The sequence below is a fragment of the Sparus aurata genome, chromosome 15 (assembly GCF_900880675.1).
Source record: "Sparus aurata chromosome 15, fSpaAur1.1, whole genome shotgun sequence".
In the NCBI taxonomy this organism is placed as follows: domain Eukaryota; kingdom Metazoa; phylum Chordata; class Actinopteri; order Spariformes; family Sparidae; genus Sparus; species Sparus aurata.
In genome coordinates this window covers 7604994-7626977 of record NC_044201.1, presented here as the reverse complement: position 1 = coordinate 7626977, position 21984 = coordinate 7604994, and the positions used below count along the sequence as shown (strand labels likewise).

General features: G+C 40.5%; 1 long non-coding RNA gene across 2 annotated transcripts in view; it reads right to left on the bottom strand.

Annotated features, from left to right (window-relative positions):
• LOC115596740 (uncharacterized) overlaps nucleotides 1-20699 on the bottom strand; it is a 124649-nt gene extending 103950 nt beyond the window's left edge. The window contains exons 1-3 of one of the 2 annotated variants that reach the window (XR_003986957.1): nucleotides 20422-20699; nucleotides 20219-20322; nucleotides 12705-12834 (exon numbers count right to left, since the gene is read on the bottom strand). This is a non-coding gene — a long non-coding RNA (uncharacterized LOC115596740). Of the gene's footprint in view, nucleotides 1-12704; nucleotides 12835-20218; nucleotides 20323-20421 lie in introns of those variants that run through there. The other variant, XR_003986956.1, reaches the window with a different exon arrangement.
• Between the last annotated feature and the right edge of the window lie 1285 nt (nucleotides 20700-21984).

The window sequence follows — 21984 nt, the reverse complement described above, 5'->3', positions numbered from 1 at the left end:
ATTTCTACACATAGCGATTCTGAAGCATTTTATATCTCGAGCCGAATCACAAACAAATGCTCCTATTTTCCTCCCGGATTTTTTGAAGCGCCCCCAAACGCAGCACGGCCGCTGCCTCCTCCCTCAACCTGTGGTAAAGCGTCTTTACAACACGGGATTCAGTGGCGGAAGCCCGCCTGCAGTTGAGTGTTTGGAAGGAGTGAGTGAGAGGCCGTTTAGACAAGGCAGCAAGCCGCCAATCTGCCCGTCCTATTGACGGCTAGGTCCGTGGTTTTAGACAGAGGGCGGCAAATTGGGGGTCTGTTTTGGTCCGCCGATTTGCTGCCTCGGACGGTACACTTATTTCCACCTCGACTGCTAGCTTGTTGTTGTAGCGACAAACTAGGAACGGTCGCTACTTTCAAATTAAAAGCCCCCCGCTAAGAACCCAGTTCTAAACTCCAATGGGGTGTAATGTAAAGCTCTTATTTTGAAGACAAATATGTTGTCAACTGTTTGCAGCCCAACTTCGGGCTTCACGTCACGTCACCTCTGAGGCGGCTTTTGGAAAAGGAAGAATATTATGCCTCCGTTTTAGAAAGCCAATCACAGCAGCCATCACATATCACCTAGCCAAAGCTACGGCCCCCAATAAACACTGTACAACATGAGGTATTAGAGGATGTCCTCTCATCTTGGAGACTAATTTTTTTTTACTTTTGTAAAAATCATTTATTATCCAATGATAGAACTAACAAAACAAAAAAAACATTGCTTTGGCAGAGGCATAGTAGTATGCCTCTGCCATACTACAATGTTTTTTTTTTGTTTTGTTCAAGTTCATCAGTGCAATAAACATTTTGTGAAAAAAATCGTGCCAGAGAATCGTGATCTCAATTCTAAGCAAAAAAAATCGTGATTCACATTTTTTCCAGAATCGTGCAGCCCTAATTCAGATGGAATTCACACACCCATTCACACAGATAAATCACACTATTTCAAACACAATGCAGATATAGAATTTCTCCTCAAGTGACAGAGACTTATTGTTTTGTTTTCAGTATATTTACAAGCATGCTACAGATAAAGGCAGAGCATCCAAACTCTCTTTTTGTCCCCTTTTCCTCACAAACACATTTTCATCCCATAGTCTCTCTTTCTTACTAACAGTAGCAGTCTTTGTGTGCACATTCCTGCAGGCAAAGGCTTTACAGATAACCTTCTGACAGCCTAATCATGCATGCAAAAATCTGACAGACTTAAATTAGAGGGACAACCCAGGAACACTGACTTCACGGGACTTTCCAGCATGTCAGTTCCTTATGCTTCATTAACACCGGCACCTTACCACATACACATTATACAGTCACTTGCACACCTCTCTTATTTTTTGTGTGCGTGCGTGCGTGAGTGAGTGCGTGAGTGCTCACTGTGTGTCTTGACATTTCAAGGACACTGAGAACAGTTATCTTGTCCTGGTGGTTTAGATAATTGATGATTCAGAGTAAAGGTTTGTGGTTTAGAGGTAACATTACACAACACCTGTTAAGGTTGGCTTATAATGTTGAATAAGGGCTCAAGACTGTAGACAGCCACAACATTTTAAACTGGGAGCATACACGTGACCCCTGTGGTTTTGTTATTAAAATCAGCATAATTAGGCATGAACAAATATGGAAATTCTGGGCCAATGCCGAGGTTTAATAACTATTTTCTTTCCAATAACCGATAGTCATTTTTAGGGGTGTCACAATACATGTATTTATACTGAACCGTTTTGGTACAGGACATTCAGTTTGGTACAGGGCTGTGCACGGGTGAGTTCCCGGAACGAAAGTTGCGTATGTCCATTTTCCGCCTGCAGCTACACGTGCAACCCGTTTACGTCATGGCTAACGCTAGCGAGAAAACAGAGCTTGAAGACCCTCCCTTGTCGCTAAAGTGTCCTGCTTGGGATCCCTGCAGCTTCCTCGTTAAATATTGCAACGGAGTAAGACATGTTTCGGGTGTGACAGTTTAACTGGTGTTCATTTTAACTGGTGAGGGTCCCAGATGTGCTGGAAGTGTGGTTTGAGAATCCCGTCTTGAGAGGGCTCCTCGGCCATGTCCGCTAACCAGGAAAAAACATTACGATCACCCTGCTCATCGATCCAAGTCATGTTAATTTTGACGTGGCTTGAACACTACTATTCCACACGGACACGCCGGGGTCTGCGACCTGCAAACCACTGTTAGACGAGCGCGACAGAGCACACAGTGTAAGTGTAGGTGACTGTGTCGATGCCTGTCCAAAAAAACGCGACTATCAATAAATCTTCCAAACGTGCATATTGTCGTCCTTATATCTTCCTAATGAAAGCCTGTACTCACAAATAACTCATGGGTGGAGTCAATGTGGACAAGTTCATCTTTCTGGCAAAAAATATGAAGGTTGAGTAAAACTGAACAGGGCTACATGCTGGAACTGTTAGTGCTGCACTTTACTTGTGGAACAGTTTTTTGTTAAAAGCCTTTTACAAGCTGTGAGGAATTTATTTTTATAATATTTCATATATTTTTTGTTTGAGAATATTTCATTCATTGGAAAGCTTATTTTATATATTTTTTGTTTATTTGAGAATAATTTATAACCAGGCAGCACTTTACAAGAGTATTCTATTTTTTTTTTATTTTATTTTCATATTTTGTATGTTACAATAAATTGTTGGTTTACAAAAGTTCTGAATACACAACAATATAGCCAGCAATATAATATAGCCTGCTTTCCCATGATAAATAACTAATTCAAAGCCTTTTTATCCTGCAATACAATTACATACTCAATGAGGAGAATCTTTCAGTGCTTTGTCCAAAAAAACATTCTTTTAGTGGCACCAAAAAAATTATGGAATTGAAAGTTGATGAAAAATTGGAAGTTGCTGTGATTCCTTCCTACTTGCCTTCAAACATACCCTGGAGAAGAAAAACATTTAGTAAAAAACGGAAATAATGACCATTTGGATTTCTCAGTATCTCAGCAGGTAATGACAAGTTCCATATGCTCTCACTAGCGCAACGTCAAACTCATAGCACACCTCATCACTCTCTCCTTTTGGCTTCACGCAAGGTAGCACAAGTCTTTACAATGTCATCATTAAAAGTGCAAAGTCAGCAAATGGAAATAAGGCAGAGCAGAAGGGTTTAAAAATCATATTTTTTTGTGGTAATATAATACACCCATTGCAGATAGTGTAATGCAGTGTGACTCCTTAAATAAGTAAAATAGGCTCTTAGCCCAGTGGTTACCATTTGTTAGATTTAAACAACTAAAACACTTGATTAAGTTCAGAAAAATATTAGTGTCACCTAGTGAAGAAACCCACATTGACAGTTTATAGATTTAACAAAACAAAACATTGAGCTCAGCCTTTCAAAACTGACTAGAAAGAATCTATTCATTAAAGCAATTCTTTTGCAGCAATGCAGCAATGGAGGCCTAACCAAACGCGTATACTGCCCAGCACCAGGGTAACGTAGGCTCCAGGGTTTGAAAAGCAGTCCACTGCTGTTCCTAAAACACTGCTGAACCCATAATCACAGTTTAAAAACAAAGTTGATAAAGCATAACCAACTATGTCGCTTTCATTATTCCCTGCATCCTTCAACTTTTTCAAAACATGGAGCCTACAATTGCCATAATGCAACTTAGCCACTGAGAGACATCGCTGGAGGCAGTGGTACTCCCCAAGACATTAAAAAAAATGTTGTTTTGTAATTGTAAAAGTTTACTTTACTCCAACTGAGACCTCTCTGTCTTCTGCAGGCTGCATTGTGGTCAGTCACACCGCTCTTGTTATTTCTTGTCCATCTCTGTGCCTATATATACACTGTACGAGCACAGCACTGCACAGCTGTGTCTGGCTAATGAGACAGCTGAGCCCACACACTGGTCGAACATATCGGCTGTCAGCCATCAAACACAATCACAATAAGATGATCTGAAAGTATAAATAACTGCCCAGCCCAGAGGGGTGTCGTGGAAATGAATGTGGTTGATGAGTGACTTCAGAGAAGACTAGAATACAAAGACACAGAGTGCATGTTTATGTCCCGACTGAGAGTACGACCAAAGAGTCCTCTTCCTGAGCTTAATTGTGACCGCAGCAAAACTCACAGCACTAGCAGTGGTTGGCTGTGCTGCCCCGAGAGGCAGAGTACAGCATAGCTAATCGTAAATCTCACCTCAGAAGCTCAGCAACTGTCACATTATGGGACACTAGCGATTGTCGTGCCCTGCGAAGGAAGGTTGGGGTAATTGTTGTTGGTGTGGGGGTAATCCTTGTGCTTTTGAGACATTTTCCAAAAACCCTGATTGGCTTGGCATAGAGATAGAGACGCTGTGAGCCGCAGGGATTGTGTACGAGTCTGTAGGTGAAGGCGAGAAGGAGAGAACAGGGAGGAAGAGAGACAGAGGGATGGAAGAAGGATGAAGCATAGGCTGCAGAAGAAAGAGAGAGAGAGAGAGAGAGAGAGAGAGAGAGAGAGAGAGAGAGAGAGAGAGAGAGAATCTTAGACAGGAATAATGGGAGGATGAAGCACCGGGCAGATGGATGGGAGAAAGCAGAAAAAGAAATGAACAGGAAGAGAGAGCAAACATGCACGTTACAGTGCATGTGAAGTGTGTGCATCTGTGCTCGCTAGCCTGCTCTAGTGTGTGTGCGCACCAGACTGAGTAAGCCTCCCTTTATTTGCTATAAGGATTAAGAGGACAGCTCCAACACATGCACATTCTCGGGCTTAATGCGGTGCCAGGCTCAGAGGCACACTCACAATTGGGGGGGTGTGAAAAAAACTGAGCACACAGGCACACGGCTGCAGAAATGATGAGCACATTCAACAACTTTTGTGGAAGGCTCCACTACAGGATCAGGTGTTAAGGCAAAGACAGTTTAATACAGGGAGTCAGACACTTTGAAGGCCATGACATACTATTGACACTTGAAGAAGGTCGCCTTGTGATAGGCACTTCGTGTTTGGTTTGGGGGCTGTTAAGTTTAAGTTTCTGCCATCATTTCTCAAGATTTCTGTGTTTCCCTGCGGCAGCGCTATGTGCTCCTGTATGAGGAAGCTTAGCCCAGTGTGGTCACACAGGTCAAACACTATCATACCAATTCCCTGGGTTTGAGTAGCTGCTAATCTCAGCTAGCTCGTGACTGGATTATCCAATTAAAAAATGCTGACCCCTGAAATGACCCACTCAGCACCAAGCACAGAGGCACATACGACAGACACTGTGAGAGATAAAAGGACGATTGGATTTTTTGGGTTACAGATAGATATTGGAAAGATTTTCAGTAATTACTTTCTACACCATGTAGGAGATGAAGAAGGTGAAAATGCACCTTCATTTGTTTTACTTTCTTTATTGGTTTTCAAATTACAGTTCTCCTCACCAGTCGAATTATAATACCACATTTTAATTCAAGGCTTTAAATTTGACCCAGTTCACATGAAAAAGTTTTAGAATATGTAGAGCTGAAACAGTTACCTGATTAGTAAAACTATTCTGCAACTTATTTAATAACTGATAATATTCCGAGTCAATTTAGAAGCAACAGTCTTGAAAAATTGGAAAGTTTTCTCTTTTTCTCATTTTATGATATAAAACTGAATATCTCTGAGCTGAAGACTGTTGCTCAGAGAAAACAAGACATATGAAAAGATGAAGACAGTCTGTGAAAAATCACAATGGGACTTTCTGACATTTCATAGATCCATTAATCTATTAATAAAACATTCATTAGATTACTATCAAACACTGTAGCCATAATTCTGGACCTTTAAAGTAACATTATGTCACTTTTTCTACTTCAAATAAAAGCTTTTCATTGAGCTCTAGCTGTCACATCTGAGTCTTGAACTTGAAATGTCAAAGCCATACACTATTAATAAATAAGTCAAGCTACAGATGTGGTTACAGATGGGCTCAAGCCACTCTTAAAGCCTGAACTTGAATTAAAAACTCAACTGATATGCAGTATATTATGCAGTGACATCAAATTGACATCAACTTATAAAAAATTCCAATACATAGAAACTAATCAATATTTACGAGTCTACGCATGAAAATCTTGAAACATTTAGAAACTTGTGTTATCTGTTAGACTACCAGCTCGACTTGTTTATTTGCACATTTTAAAAATTCCATCTGTGTTTGTTCATAATGTTCTTTTGCCTAAGAAGACAGCGCCAGTCATGTGTCCCCTCGCTGATTCGATCAGAGGAAATTGTTTGCATTTTAATAATCAAAAACCAATTTCAGAGGCTTCCGACAGATTCTCAGCTAGGATGCTGCATGCCTTCACTGTGCACTGAAGTTTGTTTACTGCGTTCAAGAGATTCACCCCATAAAACTCTGTCAGTCACACACACACAGAAAGAGAGAGGCACACACACCATCTCCACATAAACACTAACTCGTGTCCCTGACCTATATATGAGTAATTTAGCAATGCAGCATCTGTTTCACCTAATATTTAAACAGACTGAACCACTAAACCTCCTGGAGAAACAACATGATTATTTGTAAAATCCTTTCTGATATCAACTGTTACCAGAAGGTTAATTCAGAGATACATGAGTAACACGTTGCACATGCATTTTCTTCCTCAAGGTATTGTTGTACAGTAGGGCTTTACAATATATGATATCTGTGATGTGCAAACACAATACTTCACTCCTCTGTCTGTCTCAAGAGGTGGAATAATTTGATGGATGTGCTTGAAGCGAGAAAATTAAAAGTGGTTGCTGTTAGGGCCATGCCCATTGCTGAGTACCACTTTGTTGGCATGCGTGTGTCCTTGGACACTGTCTCTACTTTTAGTGTGTATACACAAACGAAGCGACAGACAGACCGACAGAAAAGAGCAGGCAGGCAGGAGCAGAAACGTGTCCTGGTAATGCAGTTTATTTAACGTCATTATAAATCTCTAAGTGAACCTGAAGTGAAGAGGGCAGAAAAGAGTTCCAGCAGCTTGTCAGATTTGCTTGAAGAAGTCACAGTACGCCAAAGAGTAAAATGTAACTATGCGATAGTGGGTATGGCTGAGTGCCAGCCCACTTCATGTCATGGACGTGTGTTTTTCACAGTCAGAGTTTCTCTGCGGGAGTTGCAGACTTAGCGGAACTGTTTTCTAAAACCCGGAGCCGACTTCTGAGTTTCCTGCTTGTGCTTGTGAAACAGATTCGAACTGAACTCTTTTGAGGTTGTGCGGAAAACAAAATTTACCATTTACCAAGTGGGTTGAGCTCTTTCACACACACTATAATGTTAAATTGAGTTGTGGTCTAGTTGTTGCATTGCTAGTTTTATTTCATTGCTGCTTGCCATTTGCTTTATTGTTTTGTGAGGTTTGACAGTTATCTTGTTATTTTGTTTCTATTTCAGAAAATATAAGAATCTTACATTTCCTGTATCCATTCCTATTGCGATATGTATCGCACAAAATAAAATTAATACAATGTCATTTATTATTCCAATGGCCCTATTGTACAATGTAAAAACCAAACAAAATCTGTCCTACACTACCTACAAATTAAGTATAACCGTATAATTAGATAAGATATGCCACTTTTTGCACTGTACTGTTACAACCTCTTTCTTCTTTCCAATTCTGTGCTCCTCACACATGCAAATATCAACGCCTACGTGTTGTACACTCTGCCCACGCATTCAAATCTAAATTAGAAGGCAGGAGGTAGAGCGCGAACCTCCACCAACGCTAAACAGTTCTCCAACACAGCATGCCATAACAATTCGTATGTGATTATTGTTTAACTTTCTGACAAAACATTGGAGTGAAGCGCCGCGTAGCAGCAGACTAGAAATGCTCTCATGTCAAACTTTTTCCCAGCACGCAAATGCAGCATAACATTAACGGCTCCAAACAGGATAACCGGATGATAGAATAAAAAAACAGATCAGTTGAACTTTCAGGCCAACATAAAGGGATGGCATTTCAAGCATTATCTTTGTGAGCACAAACTTAACTGAGAAAAAAAGGTATGCACTGACACTCTGCCAAAGACTTGGATCACAATGTGAGAGTGAGCAAGTTAAGAGTGTGTGTGTGTGTGTGTGTGTGTGTGTGTGTGTGTGTGTGTGTGTGTGTGTGTGTGTGTGCGTGTGTGCGTGTGTGCGAGTGTGTATGTGATGCAAGCAGGATGTAACCAGAGCTGAGAAGTTTCCTTTAACACAGGAGAATCACGCTGGCTTCTGGTCCCACACCTTCACGCGTCAAAGACGAGCCAAGGAGAATAAAGGCATGAGCGCATAGGGAGAGCCAAGACAAACAAAAGAAGAAGAGAAAAAAACTGCCTCCCCTCAACACTACAGCCAATTTTAAAAACAGACAGTACAAATTCATTTTCACTTTGTCTTCAAGGTCAGTGTAACTGCAGCTTGATAATAGTTTTGAAAATGTAATCGTTTTCTGTTGAACGGCTCAAGTGCTACATAAGAGGTGAGAAAACCTTCTGTATTAGAGACTCAAACAGAATCTTTGATTAGAGGGCAGGACAAAAACTCATAGACTTTACTTCCCAAGGTTCTCGTATGCCTTTGATTTTGCACCTTTACAACAGATAGCACTGTAGAGAGCAAAGCCTCACAAATGCTTTCAACATGTAGTAACAAATGGAGGTTTCTTCACAGCTGTACTTATGCCATCACTGCCTGACTTTGACTGAAGGTCACACCATTCAGAATGAGTTTCAGCCACCTCACAAAGACCCCAAATAAAGACAAAAGTTACGGTTTCTCTATTTCTGGGGTCAGTGCTTTTACGAGCACAGGTTTTTGGCCCAGAGAAAGAGAGAGTTGGTCGGTGGACGAGGAACAAAAGAACAGGATAACAAATGAATAGAGGAGCTGAATAATTTAATTTGGAGAGCAGAAATGTCATCTCAATTAGACTGTGAGATGAACTCAGCACCTTGCACGCACGCGCACACACCCACTGAATGGTGTGTTGTAAGAAATAGAGGTGACCGGAGCTGGAGGGATGGATGAAAACATTAAGAGAGAGAGAGAGAGAGCGAGAGAGACATAGAGGGCCATCTGCCTCTTACATTAGTGTATTAGAAGCTGCAGACTGGCTCCAAGAGAGCAGCGCTTGAAGATAAAACAACTCTCAACTGAGCCCTCTGTCCACACAAACACTAGCGCACACATGTACACAGACACACACACACACACACACACACACACACACACACACACACACAGATCTATGAAAGCATGTCCAGCCCTTGAGTAATAAGCCTCTATTTGACAGCTCGGAAAGCACATTTACACCATCTCAGTCTCTCTCCACCTCTCTCCATCGCTCTCTGGCACACAGAGCTTGGTGCAGTATATTTAGTCAGAGGGATGAGAGAAGCAGCAGAGGATGAATCCTCTGATTAATGCACCTCTCATCCCTATTCTAATCCCTGATTCAAGCACCTGTCAAAAGAGGAGATTTCACATGCACTTGTGAGAACCTCCACTCGAAATCACACACACAGGAGGTGTCTGAAGGCCACGGCATACTTACTCAACCAAGATACGGGGTAGCACAACAAAAGACGAGAGGCTAAGATTAAAAGCTTTGTACTACAGAGAACGAGATAACATGGATTCTTATCTTGGAGCTGCAGAGTTCAATCAAGGCGTCAAAACTAGCCTCTAACCTGTGGCATAACTTTAACTGGCCTAAATGCTGTGGTCTTACTTCATAAATAAGTATTGACACCTTTATTTCCAACAGTCCACCTCTTAATCACTAACCTTAGGAGGTTGTGTGAGCAAAACCCTGTGAAAGCATGGGGCAAATCCTAGAATCTGGGGCAGATCAGTCAGGGCGACATTGGCACTTTGGCAGAAAGGCGCAGTAAATCTGAGGCATTCACCACCCAGCTTGGGCATGTCATTCCGTTATATTGGCGTCAGCCTAGCACAAGATTTAGTCCATCAGTCATGAGTGAATCATGGCCAGGCATCACAACAAGCAACAATGACTGGGACTACTGACAGAGCTAGTTTCCCTCCCTCATGATGCTTCAAGCTCATCAGAAGAGTACAGGATAGGTTAGCATAGGTAAGAGACTGAAGACCACACAAAATTCAGTGTATTTATGTAGAAGAGTAAAAATTTACAGAATCTTTGGAAAGAAATAAATAAAAATGGGGAATACAATGTGATTCACCGAGAGACACCCTGAGCCTCCAAACATCAGGAACTGCTGTTAAAAGACTCATTTAAGGGCATCACGTTGGCAAGTAGTCTAACATTCATTGCATGTAGTGGTAACACCCAGGATGACAGACAGTCAGAAAGCCAAGCAGCCATAGCATGGATAAAAGGCTGAGCTGTAGACATTTATTTTTTCCATTAACTGTTAAAGATGGTTGCATAATAAAATAAAAGTCAATAGACAAAAGTAAATCCTGTTTTGATTCTTATAATTCAACTCACCAGAGATGTGAAAAGAAAACTAATTTATTATTTGTAAAAGCCCAGAAGTGATATTCGCTGTGCATGTTAGGGTAATTAGCAGAATGATCTGATTACAAGGAGGACTGAAATCAAGGTTAAGAGCCTGCCAAGCTGGCATATCATACAGAATCTCAAAGAACCAAATGACAAAGAAAAGTTTTCTAAAACTTCTTTTCTCTGATTTTTTTCCAGATTATGAGCTACGGGGTTTACAGCACGGTGTGTGAGGTGTTTCTCAGAGAGGGGGTTGCGTTTAGAGGAGGGGGTTGATATCATGACTAAAACAAGCCCTCGGGCCTCTCCAGATGCCTCATCTGAATAAATGAGTCCTTTTAATCAATAAGTCATCCACCCTCTGTGAAGAGTACTGAAGCTACACAATCATCTAAGAAAAACACACAACACACCCATATACACTCTGTGTATCAACATTCATACTCATGAGAGCAGGCAAATTCAAAGTGTTTTTATAACACCGAAATCCTGACAGAAAAGACAGGTGTCATCACATGATTGAACACTGCGCAAGTGGAGCTATTTTTCACACAGTGAATGCTTTTCTTGAGATAATTTAGATTCTAATCAAACTGTGTAGGTGCCTGAACAATAAAGGCTCCAATAATCAGAGCTGAAATGTATTAAAAATAGATTAAACTGCACTCTGACACAAATAATTTAACTGTTCATGTTCAGTTAAAGCCTTTATAAAAAGGTTTACATGAGTTGTTACCCACACAAGGTGATTTCAATCATTTAGGATGATTAGATCTGGGCTGTGCTTGAAATCCCTACCTTGTTCCCTTATGCCCTTATTCCCTGTTTAGCTGCATATAATCTGATCAAATTGCTTCCAGATGTAGCTCAGTAACTAAGTTGCATTGTGGGTAATGAAGGAGCCATGATTTAAAAAGCAGTTCCCTGTTTTATTATTGCACTCTTGAGAGATGAGACTGTTGTATTGTATTTTCCTCTACAAGCCTTTGTATGTTTATGGTGTGTTTAGATAAAAAAATAAAAATAAAAAATACAACAAATAAAATTAAATACTCTAAGAACAATGTTGGACTCATTTTTGCTTTTGGTATGGGGCCATTTTTTGTTTTGTTTTGTTTTGTCCCTGTTTACTTCAGTTTTTTAGAGAGTGCTGCAACATTGTTTTGCTATAAAACTCTATGGACTATGAAACAGCTGGCTTTCCATCTGAAGGGGGGTGAGCAGATAATGACTGAATGATTAAATAAATAAATAAACTGATAAGGGTGGGATGATTCAAGATGAATCTAATTTTATTAGTTTCAATTATTTCTAAATACACTGGATTAAAATGGAGGCTCCTCTTTATTTACTAAATACCATGGTGAGTCTTAGCATCTTAGCTCCATTGATGATTGCTCACTAAGCATGTGCTTAACAAAGATTGAATATCTAGCTCTGATCAGCTGTTCTGAAACCCAAACATTCCCATCCCAAGTGACGCAGTTAGTCATCATGGCAGTGCAAGCCAGCATGCACAATATGTGTGAAACTGAGCAGCTAAATGGAAGTCAACCATCATTCATTTTTATTATTTGCATCTGTGCTTTTCCTTCCATGGCATGTCAAAATGTCTTCCATGAAAACAGCCTGTTTGACAAGAGCCACAGGCAGGATTTCCAAAATAAAACACGAAAATAACACAGACAGAGGCGTAAACATTCAAACAGCTGAAAAGTAATCCAGTTACAGACTGAATCTAGTTATGGTTGGTTGTTTATTGACATTTAACTGTTAATTACTAAAATATACCCTGGCTGTTTACATGTCAGTTTGAACATTAGATACATTGTGTTATTCATATTATACGATTTTTGAAAGTGCATGTAAATACACAGATTTAAAACAGATTCGCCCTCTACTATCTGAAAGATTTGCCATTACAAATCTTCAAAAATACTGTGACCACAAAAAGTGCATTTACAGTAAGAATTGCCCTTGACTATGGTACAAAAAAAAGCTATAATTAAAAGAAATATTATTCACACTTTCATATGATTGCCATATGTTCAGGAACCTGAAAAAAAATCTGTCTTCTTGAGGATAATTAATCTTCCCTTCATGGTTTTTGAAACATCTTCTCGTTTTGTCTCTGAAACACACACTTACACAACTGATCCACCAGGAGAACCACTCAAAAAGCACTTAAAGTCCTTCATGTAGCGTCACCTTGTAATGCAGCAGCTCCACAACTTCAAAGCTATTTTGCATTTCATTCACCCAAAGTTTGTCAGTTGGGATAGAGCCAAGTCTTTTTAACTTGCTGCCACAGAGACATTACCAGCAGTGTTCGAGTAACGGGCGCCTAAGGAAGAAAGCAAAGAGTGTTCAGGGGAGGAGGAGGAGAGAAATTGCAAAATACAGACAGTTTGAAAGCGAAGGAGGTGTGAGATGAGCCATTTTTCCGCTGTCTGTTCCTCAGGTTCAAAGAGCCAACAGGTGCATGAAGAGTGCAGCTGCCCTGAAAGAGGGCGCGGTCACCATGGAAATTTGGATGGCAGTTTGTGTCAAAATGACAACTGTTCTCCATCCTCATCTCACTCCCTCTCTCTCGCTCACTCAAAAATAGCTCTGTATAGTCATGAATATTTCATACAGAAGTGTGCCGTTTGTACTTCCGCTGCTCTGAATACTAACGAGAAGCTCTTCCCGTTTTGGGGGGGAAAAAAATCATCCTGTGAAGTAAATAGATGTGATGAGGAATGAGGATGAGGGATGGAGTAAGAGAGAGAAGGCAGGGGAGCCTCATCAGAGAAATCAAATTTGCACTCCTGTACCACTGATTGAACAACTTTACAGCATTAATCTCACTTTATAGTTTAGGTAGCCCTGAATGAAGGCCTCCACTGCTTACCAGGGTTAGAAAGTTTGAGATGAAAACTCACATTATAAAATCTCCTCAGCGAAGAGGAGTCTACTTGGCTTCAATTGGGGTCAGGCCCTGTCTGTGTCATGCACAAGGACACTGAGCTATCCCTTTTTTTAGCTACTTTCATCTGAACACAATGCTCAATGAAAATTCAAGGACAGTTTCAACTTTAAAACTAATCCAAAAGTTCCCACCCGAAACATTTTGTTCTTCCATCAACTGTACGTCCAAAAGGCTGCAGAGGTCGTTCATGCAGGCGGCTAAGTACAACCCATATTTATGTTTATTGTTTCAGGGTGACCTCAAGAGTACAGCCTGACTGATATAACAGGTTTACTATTTTAGTGTATTGGTGTCATTTTAGACAAGACACTTAAATGTTGATGTTTAAAAACGTCTTGCCTCAATTACATAGCTTTGTCACAAGTGTCTGTTAACTACATTTGAGGGAATTTGAGGATATGGGACGACATACCAATATCTGTAGGAGGATATGGGGTAACGTAGTATGAGAGCGACAAAGTCTGCACAAGGGAGAAGGATCGGGTTTGTGTTTACATAAAACGGGCAGAACTTGCTCTTAGGATGCCAAGTGAAATCAAAATTTGCTGTGCGTTCTTTTAACTGACATTACGTACTTAAACTACATCATGTCTTTAATGCGACAAAGGTTGCTTACTTATTTAGACACAAACCATTCCTAAAGCCAACCTAGAAATGTTGTTTGGCCTAAATCTTGTCATGTATGTTGTTTTGGGAACAATTTTGGTCATTTAGGTATGTGGACATGTTGATGTCAGGATGACTGTGGCTTTAATATCCTGTAGACTCTGTCAGTCTTACAACACAAAACTCAGCACAGCCCAGATTGACCTTCTTGTCTGAGTCAAAGTCAATCCTTCACAATGGTCCTCAGGCCCCGCTGTGTATCCCTGTTTTGTTCTCGACTGAAACAGATGTGAATATGCTGACAAAAGCACACAAAACAAAAGTTTATACAGTACATGAACAGATAAGACACAACTGACTAAGGCCAGGACTAATCAGTATTTCCAGTACTAATTAACATGTCAGTTGTTTTTTTAATTACAGTTATCACAAAAATTCTGACACAATGCCAGTAACAATTTCTCACAGCCCAAAAAGGTCATCAAATTGATTGTTCTGCCAAACCAACAGTCCAAAAGGGAATCAGTGAAAATCAGCCAAACCCTCACATCTATTTAACTAATTGTTCGGCACAACAACCTGCACATGCTGACTCTTGTTTTGCAACAAAATATCAGTCAGCTTTAAGTTTTGTTTTTTGCAGACAGAAAGTCGAGTGGTACTAAATTCCTTTTTCACTTTAAATATATTTCTCTCTTTCGCCAGTTTGCCTGAAGAAGACGCTAAGATTGATCTCTGCGCCGACTTTAGAAGCCCTAAAGATACATCTGCGCTCAGCCACAGTCTCTGTCACAAGCCATAAAGATGTGACGTGAAGATTTGCTTTTAGTGCAGAAATGATTTGTTATGGTTATGTAGCACTGTGTCACTGATGCAGCCAAAACTGCTGCAGCTCTCTGGATGTTTCGACAACACATAGCTCATTGTGCATTGATGAGTGTGAGTGTGTGTGTGTGTGTGTGTGTGTGTGTGTGGGTGTCTGTGTGTGTGTGTAACCGAGGAAAGAGGAAGAAAGAGTTGCTCTGACTTGCTGTACTACTTTAAATGCAATCTGAACATTTCCACTCTGGATGAGGCAACAGAAATCAAGCTCCCGGCTTTAGTCAAACTCAGTCCTGCTCAGGAGTGAGGAAACGACGGGTAAGAAAGAAACAGATCATACGACGAATGAGTATTTAAATGTAAAGCCTTGGCCTTTGAATGTTTGATTACATTTTTGAAAAACCAGCCCCAAAATATGCTAAACACCTGAATTTCAATTACATGAAAGAATAAAGGGTTTCAAATCCACAGTATTAAAGGAGCAGCTCAGCAAGTTCAGCTTTATTCCTCTGCTGCACAATTTAGTCTGTGTTCTTTGATCTCTACCTTTTTACCTCATATTTATTGCTTTAGAAAAACAGAGGTGCAAAAGCAATGTACATTTCTTCTGAAACGAGGCAACAGAGTGGTATTTTTCCATTTACACAGAAAAACACTTTAACTTTCATCATTTTAAGGGCTGTCTCATTATTCATTAAAAATGCATCTCTTATCATCTTCTCAGTTAATGACATTGAGCAGTTGTTCAGTCCATAAAACATCTTGAAATGCTAAAAAATGTTGATCAATTTTCCAGAGCCCTTAGATGACATACTCAAATGTCTTCTTTTGGCCCTAAAGATATTCATTTGACTATCAAAGAGGAGTAGAGAAACCAGAAAGTATTCACTTTTGAGAGCTGACATCAGAGAATTTAGACACTTGATTCTTAAAAAATTACTCAAAATGATTAATGAATATTTCAAAAAGTTGACACTAAATCAAATATGACTCGTTGTTACAGCTGAACTTATTATCCCAAATCTAGTAGACGCTCACTGAGCCTGTGCTCACCTCTCCTCACTATGCTTTCATAAACTGAACAGTCTATTGTGTAAATCTTTGTATGTTTGAGATTGCTGATGGGATTTCACATCTGCCAATATCCCTAATTTCTCTACTGCAAGTCATTAAACAATGTCCTTTTGTTTTACTTCTAATCTTTTGATCTTTAGGATCTACCTCCTTTCTCTGTATTCTTGCAATGGGTCCTTATTTCTGAGGTATTAAGAGTGTGATTCATTAAACATCCAAGGACATTCCTGCAGAGTGTGTGTGTTTGTGTGTGTGTGTGCGTGCGTGTGTGTGTGCGTGCCTGCATGCGTGCGTGTGCGTGTGCGTGTCCAAGGAGAGGACCAGCATGGTGCTGCGGAGGCCTAAATCTGTCTCTAACTCTTAATTAAACCCTGGGCTCCAGTGGCCCTAACTTATTAAAGACCATGTAACACCCACACACACGCACATGCACACACACACTTAGACACACACAAACACACACAGCAAGGCCGATGTACTCACACAGTTCCTTTAAGCTCACAACATCCCACCTTTAAGCTACCAATGATTTAATGCATCTCAATATTTCACCTTCCGCTGCTGCTTAGTGACCCACTTGCAGAGAAATAAATTATTTCCTGGACTCTTTTAGCTCCCGCTTGGAAGCACTGAAGGAGATTTCTCAGGATCTCTACTGGGTGGAGTTTATAGTTTTAAATATAGTTTTTATGGAATTTGTGCTTTACTACTTTACAGTATACACAGCTAGAAATTGCAGGGGTAGTACAAAAAAAAATGAGAATAAAACAGAGATGCAGAGTATGCAACAACCTTAGCTTAACGTAGCAAAATGGGGAGAAATGCAGTTCTGCGTGGATCATGTTTTCCTCAGGATATCATGATCATAATCCATCAAACTTTAACTGCAAACATTTCAGTTGGTTATGTCTAATGAAGGACGAACTTTGCTTAGGTGAGAGAAGGACCGCTGTCATGGTTGAATAATAAAACTGCCAGCCATAAACACAACTCTTAAATTTAAAATGTATATTAAAAAATTCCCATTACTGCCTCTTTTGAAACTGAACATTGCCAGTTAGGTGAACCACCGCAATATATACATGAGGACAGTTTTATTCAGTGCCCTCCTCAAGCCACCGACAGGAAACGCACATAATGGATCTTCTGTCGTCTACTGTACAAGAAATAAAAATCCCCTCTGGTGTGACAATGACACAGCAGATCAAGATATCCTTACATACAGCATTCATTCCCACCAGCAAAGTCTAACTATTCTGTCATATTTCATCCATTCCGGCATTTGAAACACTGATTTCCAAGAGATTTAAACCTCAGTGTGCTCCTTGACTATCACTATCAGCTGCAGTCACTGATGACACGATAGGGAAAGTTTTTGTTTCTGAGAAAAAGACTGAAAAGCTTTGAACGTTTGGTTCGTGCAGTGCAGCTCTGTTTTGATTTTGTTTTGTTTTTGTGTTTTGACTGAAGTGGAGGAGCAGCCTGAGGCCCGTACTGTACATAAACAAAAAGATAACACTAATGACACCTATTCATTCTGTCACTGCTGCATCTGAATGAATAAATAAAAAATGGCACTCTTACACGTAAAGCCAGTATTTCAACTGGAAGGAAGAATGGCATATATTCCGGATATATATTATTGATATATTGTTGTCGTAAATTTACACCGGAATATCTTTTCCGACAAATCCGGCAATGATATCAAATGTTTGATGCCTCGAAATATGTGCTGGGACCCTATTTCTAATGTTGCTGAAGGTTGGTGCTGTTCTGAGCATTATTTGTGGCTTTTTGATGACGGTTTTATATTTGGACCCATTTACTGCAATGTACTGTTGTCGTGCGGTCGTTTCTGAGGATGCTAAAACTACGTTAACTAGTGGTCTGCAAACTTGATCTCTCGAGAGGGAGTCTAAACACAGTTTCACGGTGTGTTAGACCAGGGGTTCTCAACCTTTTGCAAGCTGGGCCCCCCCAAAGCTGGTTCATTGCAGTTGGTTAGTTGTTTCGCCCTGATCATTTTGCAGGACACTCTCTCATGGCGTGCCCGTTTGCTGATAACCCATCCCCGCATGTTTATCTCAAGCTCCTCGCTGGCCTTCTTCCTCCCTCCAGCAGGCAGCCTGGCCCTGTTGCTGTCCTCCTCGGACAGACGCTGAAGCTCTGTTTGATTTTTTTCGCCCATCTCTCACTCTCTTGGGGTCGACAGAGAAACGTCTAGCGGCTGCTTCTCCTGAGTTTTCCTCTGCATGTTTTACGACAGAAAGTTTGAATTTCGAGTCGTACTTTTTATTTTTTTGCTGCACCGGAGCCATGGCGATCATCAATGTGATATTGACTGACAGAAAGCAAGCACAACACGTGAAAAAGGCGAAGAAGAAAAACGTGCAGTGTCAGTGGTCACGTCTTCTTCCTTGATTTAAAAAAAAATAAAAATGAATTAGACCCGGTATTTATTTAGCATTTATCAAAATATACACCTGCACCCTGCGTTTAAAGGGGACCCTGCGGTTAATTGAAACCCGGCTATTATTTGGCAATATATGGTACATTTACACCCCTCTCTGTACGCCATGGCGGGAACGGCGGCGGTCATACGCATCCGCGATTCATTTGCAGCCTGGACGCGGAGTGTGTGTCTCCTCTCTGCTCTGACTGCAGGCTGGACTGCTGCGCGAGGTACTGAGAGACTGACCGCCTGTGAGTGCTTTCGGACGGGGGAGGGACTCACGGCAGCACCTGCTGCTCGTTGAGCACAGTAACTGCAGAGTGATACGTGCTTTCAAGTCAAAGTCTCCAAACACCACAAAAGTCTCCAATAACAGCAGTAAAAGTCGCTAGATTTGTTGGTAGTCGCTTTTGACAAAAAAAGTCGCCAGAAGGATGATTTGTTTGTGTAGTCCAACCACTTGCATTTCGACATGGGGGGAATTTTCGTGATTCTTTTTTTTTTTTCAGATTTTTTTTTTTCCCACCCATCCTGTACCCTACTCGCGCCTCCCGGGAAGAGTGTCCGCGCCCCCCCCAGGGGGCAGGCCCCACCGGTTGAGAACCATTGTGTTAGACCATGGATTAAACTAAATTTACACCGGAATATTCCTTTAAATGTTAAGCTAGTGCACAGCTTTTCTGTAGATGTTCATGATCAGTTTAATAAAATAACCTTCCGTGACCTGCTAAGTACTATACATTTTTAAAAACATTAAGGCCTACTTAATTTCATAAAACCTGCAGAGATCAAATAAATAAATAAATAAATACATACATACATACATACATACATACATACATACAGTCACACACCTTACATATACATATCCATCCTTCCCTTGAAACGATCCTCTAAGTAAGCCATAAAACAACAGGAAAAGGTTATCCTTCACATTTGGAGCGGCATCTGCAGCTAGTTAAAAACTACAGATGCATACATCTTCACATGCACACAAAAAAAACACACAAACTCCAGCTTCTCTAATGTTCATTTGGGAGTGTTAGGATAAACCAATATTAACAGCAATTGTGATACTTAAAAATGGATTTATGTTTACAATATACAAATGATACAACTGTAAGTGTACCTGATACAAAATAGGTGTTTCTGATTTTTTTCCGTTATCTCTGTGTCATAGTGTCATATGTCATAGTAACACACTTTCATGCTCGTAGCCATAAAAGGAAGAATTCATTGGGAATATCTGAATAATTTTGCTTTTTTGTAGAGTCAAGGTTGCAGACTCCCTGCTGCTGGTATTGTTATCATCACTATGTTAATTAACAGAGTTGAATATAAGACATGAGTACACAAAAGGATGAGGGACCCACACACGTTAACAACTCAACCCCTGATTGTGACTGGATTGAAATTCATGCTTTTTGCCAAGAAAAAAACACACACACACCAGAAGAGTGCTGCGGAAACACACCCAATGGTGCCGTGGTAATGCACTTTACATTACAGACCAGCCTTCACTGACACACTTGAATAGATTTAAGTAGACAAATGAAGTCATCAGTGGGAACATGGAGGAAAAAATCCTTGTGATTCAACCATTTTAAATATGTTAGATAACAAAATGCTCTGTTTACCTTCTAAATCCCTCACCTCTGTCAAACCTGAACTACACTGACACTTACCAGCCATAATGTTACACAGACTGCCAATTAGCAAAGCACTGACCTGACAAACAAACTTTTGCAGCACTCATAGAATAAAACACATTAACAGACTGTAGCAGAAGCAGAGCTGTCTTACCTGGAACAAGGTGTTTACAAGTTCAGTTTGTGTCAGTTATTTCTGTCCAAACTGAACAAACACGGTGATGGCTGCCTGTTTTTTGTCAGCACAAGCGGGAATCACTAGCAAAGATAATGTTAGCGTCAGTGTCATCGAAAAGGAAAGAAAAAAAAAGAAAAAGGAAAAAAGTTACCATACAATAGTAGAATCAGCAGTCTTACCTGTAACAAGGTGTTTGGATGTTGCAGTTTGGTCAGTTGTGTCTGTGACGAGGCAGCCATGCTCACCAGAAGGGCTAACGTGACATTCGCTAGCATCCCTGTTAGCTCTGGAGTCTGTTGCTCTTAAAGTTGCTCCTTACAGCTCCCTTTCTTCGACTTGTCTTCAAAACCTTTTACCGTCGGTATACTCCACATTTTGTTGGCTTCTTTTTTTCCTTTTCTTTTTTTTTATTACATTAAACAAGTTCATTTTGCAGCTAGCATGTACCTGTATTTCGTTAGCCCACAGACAGATATCAATCATTCCTCCTCTGGTGCGTCACAGTAAAACACAGGTGTAAATAATTGAATTAATAATTAAGATACGGTCTAAATCTCTTGGTTGGATGCCTTCCCGTGCCCATTGTACATGCTATCAGCAGCACCTGTGCTTTTCTTCCTATGACAAGTTAAGAGGGATTTGAACACACCCTGTGCTCTTTACTATCTGCCTCCATTCATTCTGTAACGTGCAGCAGCTTGGGAGTTATTGTGAGGTATGTGATGCATTGCAGTCAATGGAGGCGCACTGAGTCTCGTTTTATTTATAGCGCAGCACCTTTTACACAGCACACGTCACGATTATGATCGCGTGCACGTATTTATCAAGCACAGGTGTCGCGAGTGACAGAAGTGATGTTTCAGGGCCCAGGTACTGTGCATGCTGCCTCACTGACAAGGCTCCTACTCACACTTCAACGGATTCATGTTATTATAGTAACACCTGGGCCTTTTTTCCTGCTGTGACGACTGACAATGTCTGCAGTGGGGGGGGGGGCGGGGGAGCTGTAACACCAGTTTAATTTTGAATGCGCTCATTATGATGGGAATTAAAGATAATTAGTTTGAAGTACCATAATGCGGTCTGAAAAAAAGCCCCCCATTCAGTCAATACATTAACTTCAATGAGCTCGCACAGGATTTTAAAGTAATTGAGAAATCATGCAAATCAGCCTCAGACAGAGCTTAAAGACATCAGTCACATTTTCTTCAATTAAAACTGGCTTTTCAAAATAACTCAACTTCAAAACTTCAATTACATCTAAATATTGACCCTTTCATTGAGAAAGTCGGTGGTTACCACTTCTGCATAGAACAGTTTTCAAACATGCAATCATCATTTGTTCTTTTTATAATCTATGGGGCAATGGAATAATAAGTGTGAACTTTGCAGCTGATGCCAAACTGTTTTGACAGTCTAATCCCTTTAAAAGGCAAGAAGAAGCACTCAAAAGTAATCAAATACCGTCGTAAAGTAAAGTAAAGCACATCCACGGCATATTTCAAAGGCGGAGGTGTGTCAGTGCATTGAAATATAGAATATTTGAATATATTTTTCAAGAGAAACATACACAAACAACAAACACCCTCAGCTCATTTTAAAAACCAAACTCTTATCTGTGCTCCCTGAACAGCGCAAACACATTTTAGTATTCATTAAACTTCAGACAGATTTGCAGGCTCCCTGTTAGTTCCCACTTTCTCATTTTAACATCGCGGTCCCCAGAGAGAGCCGAGCAACGG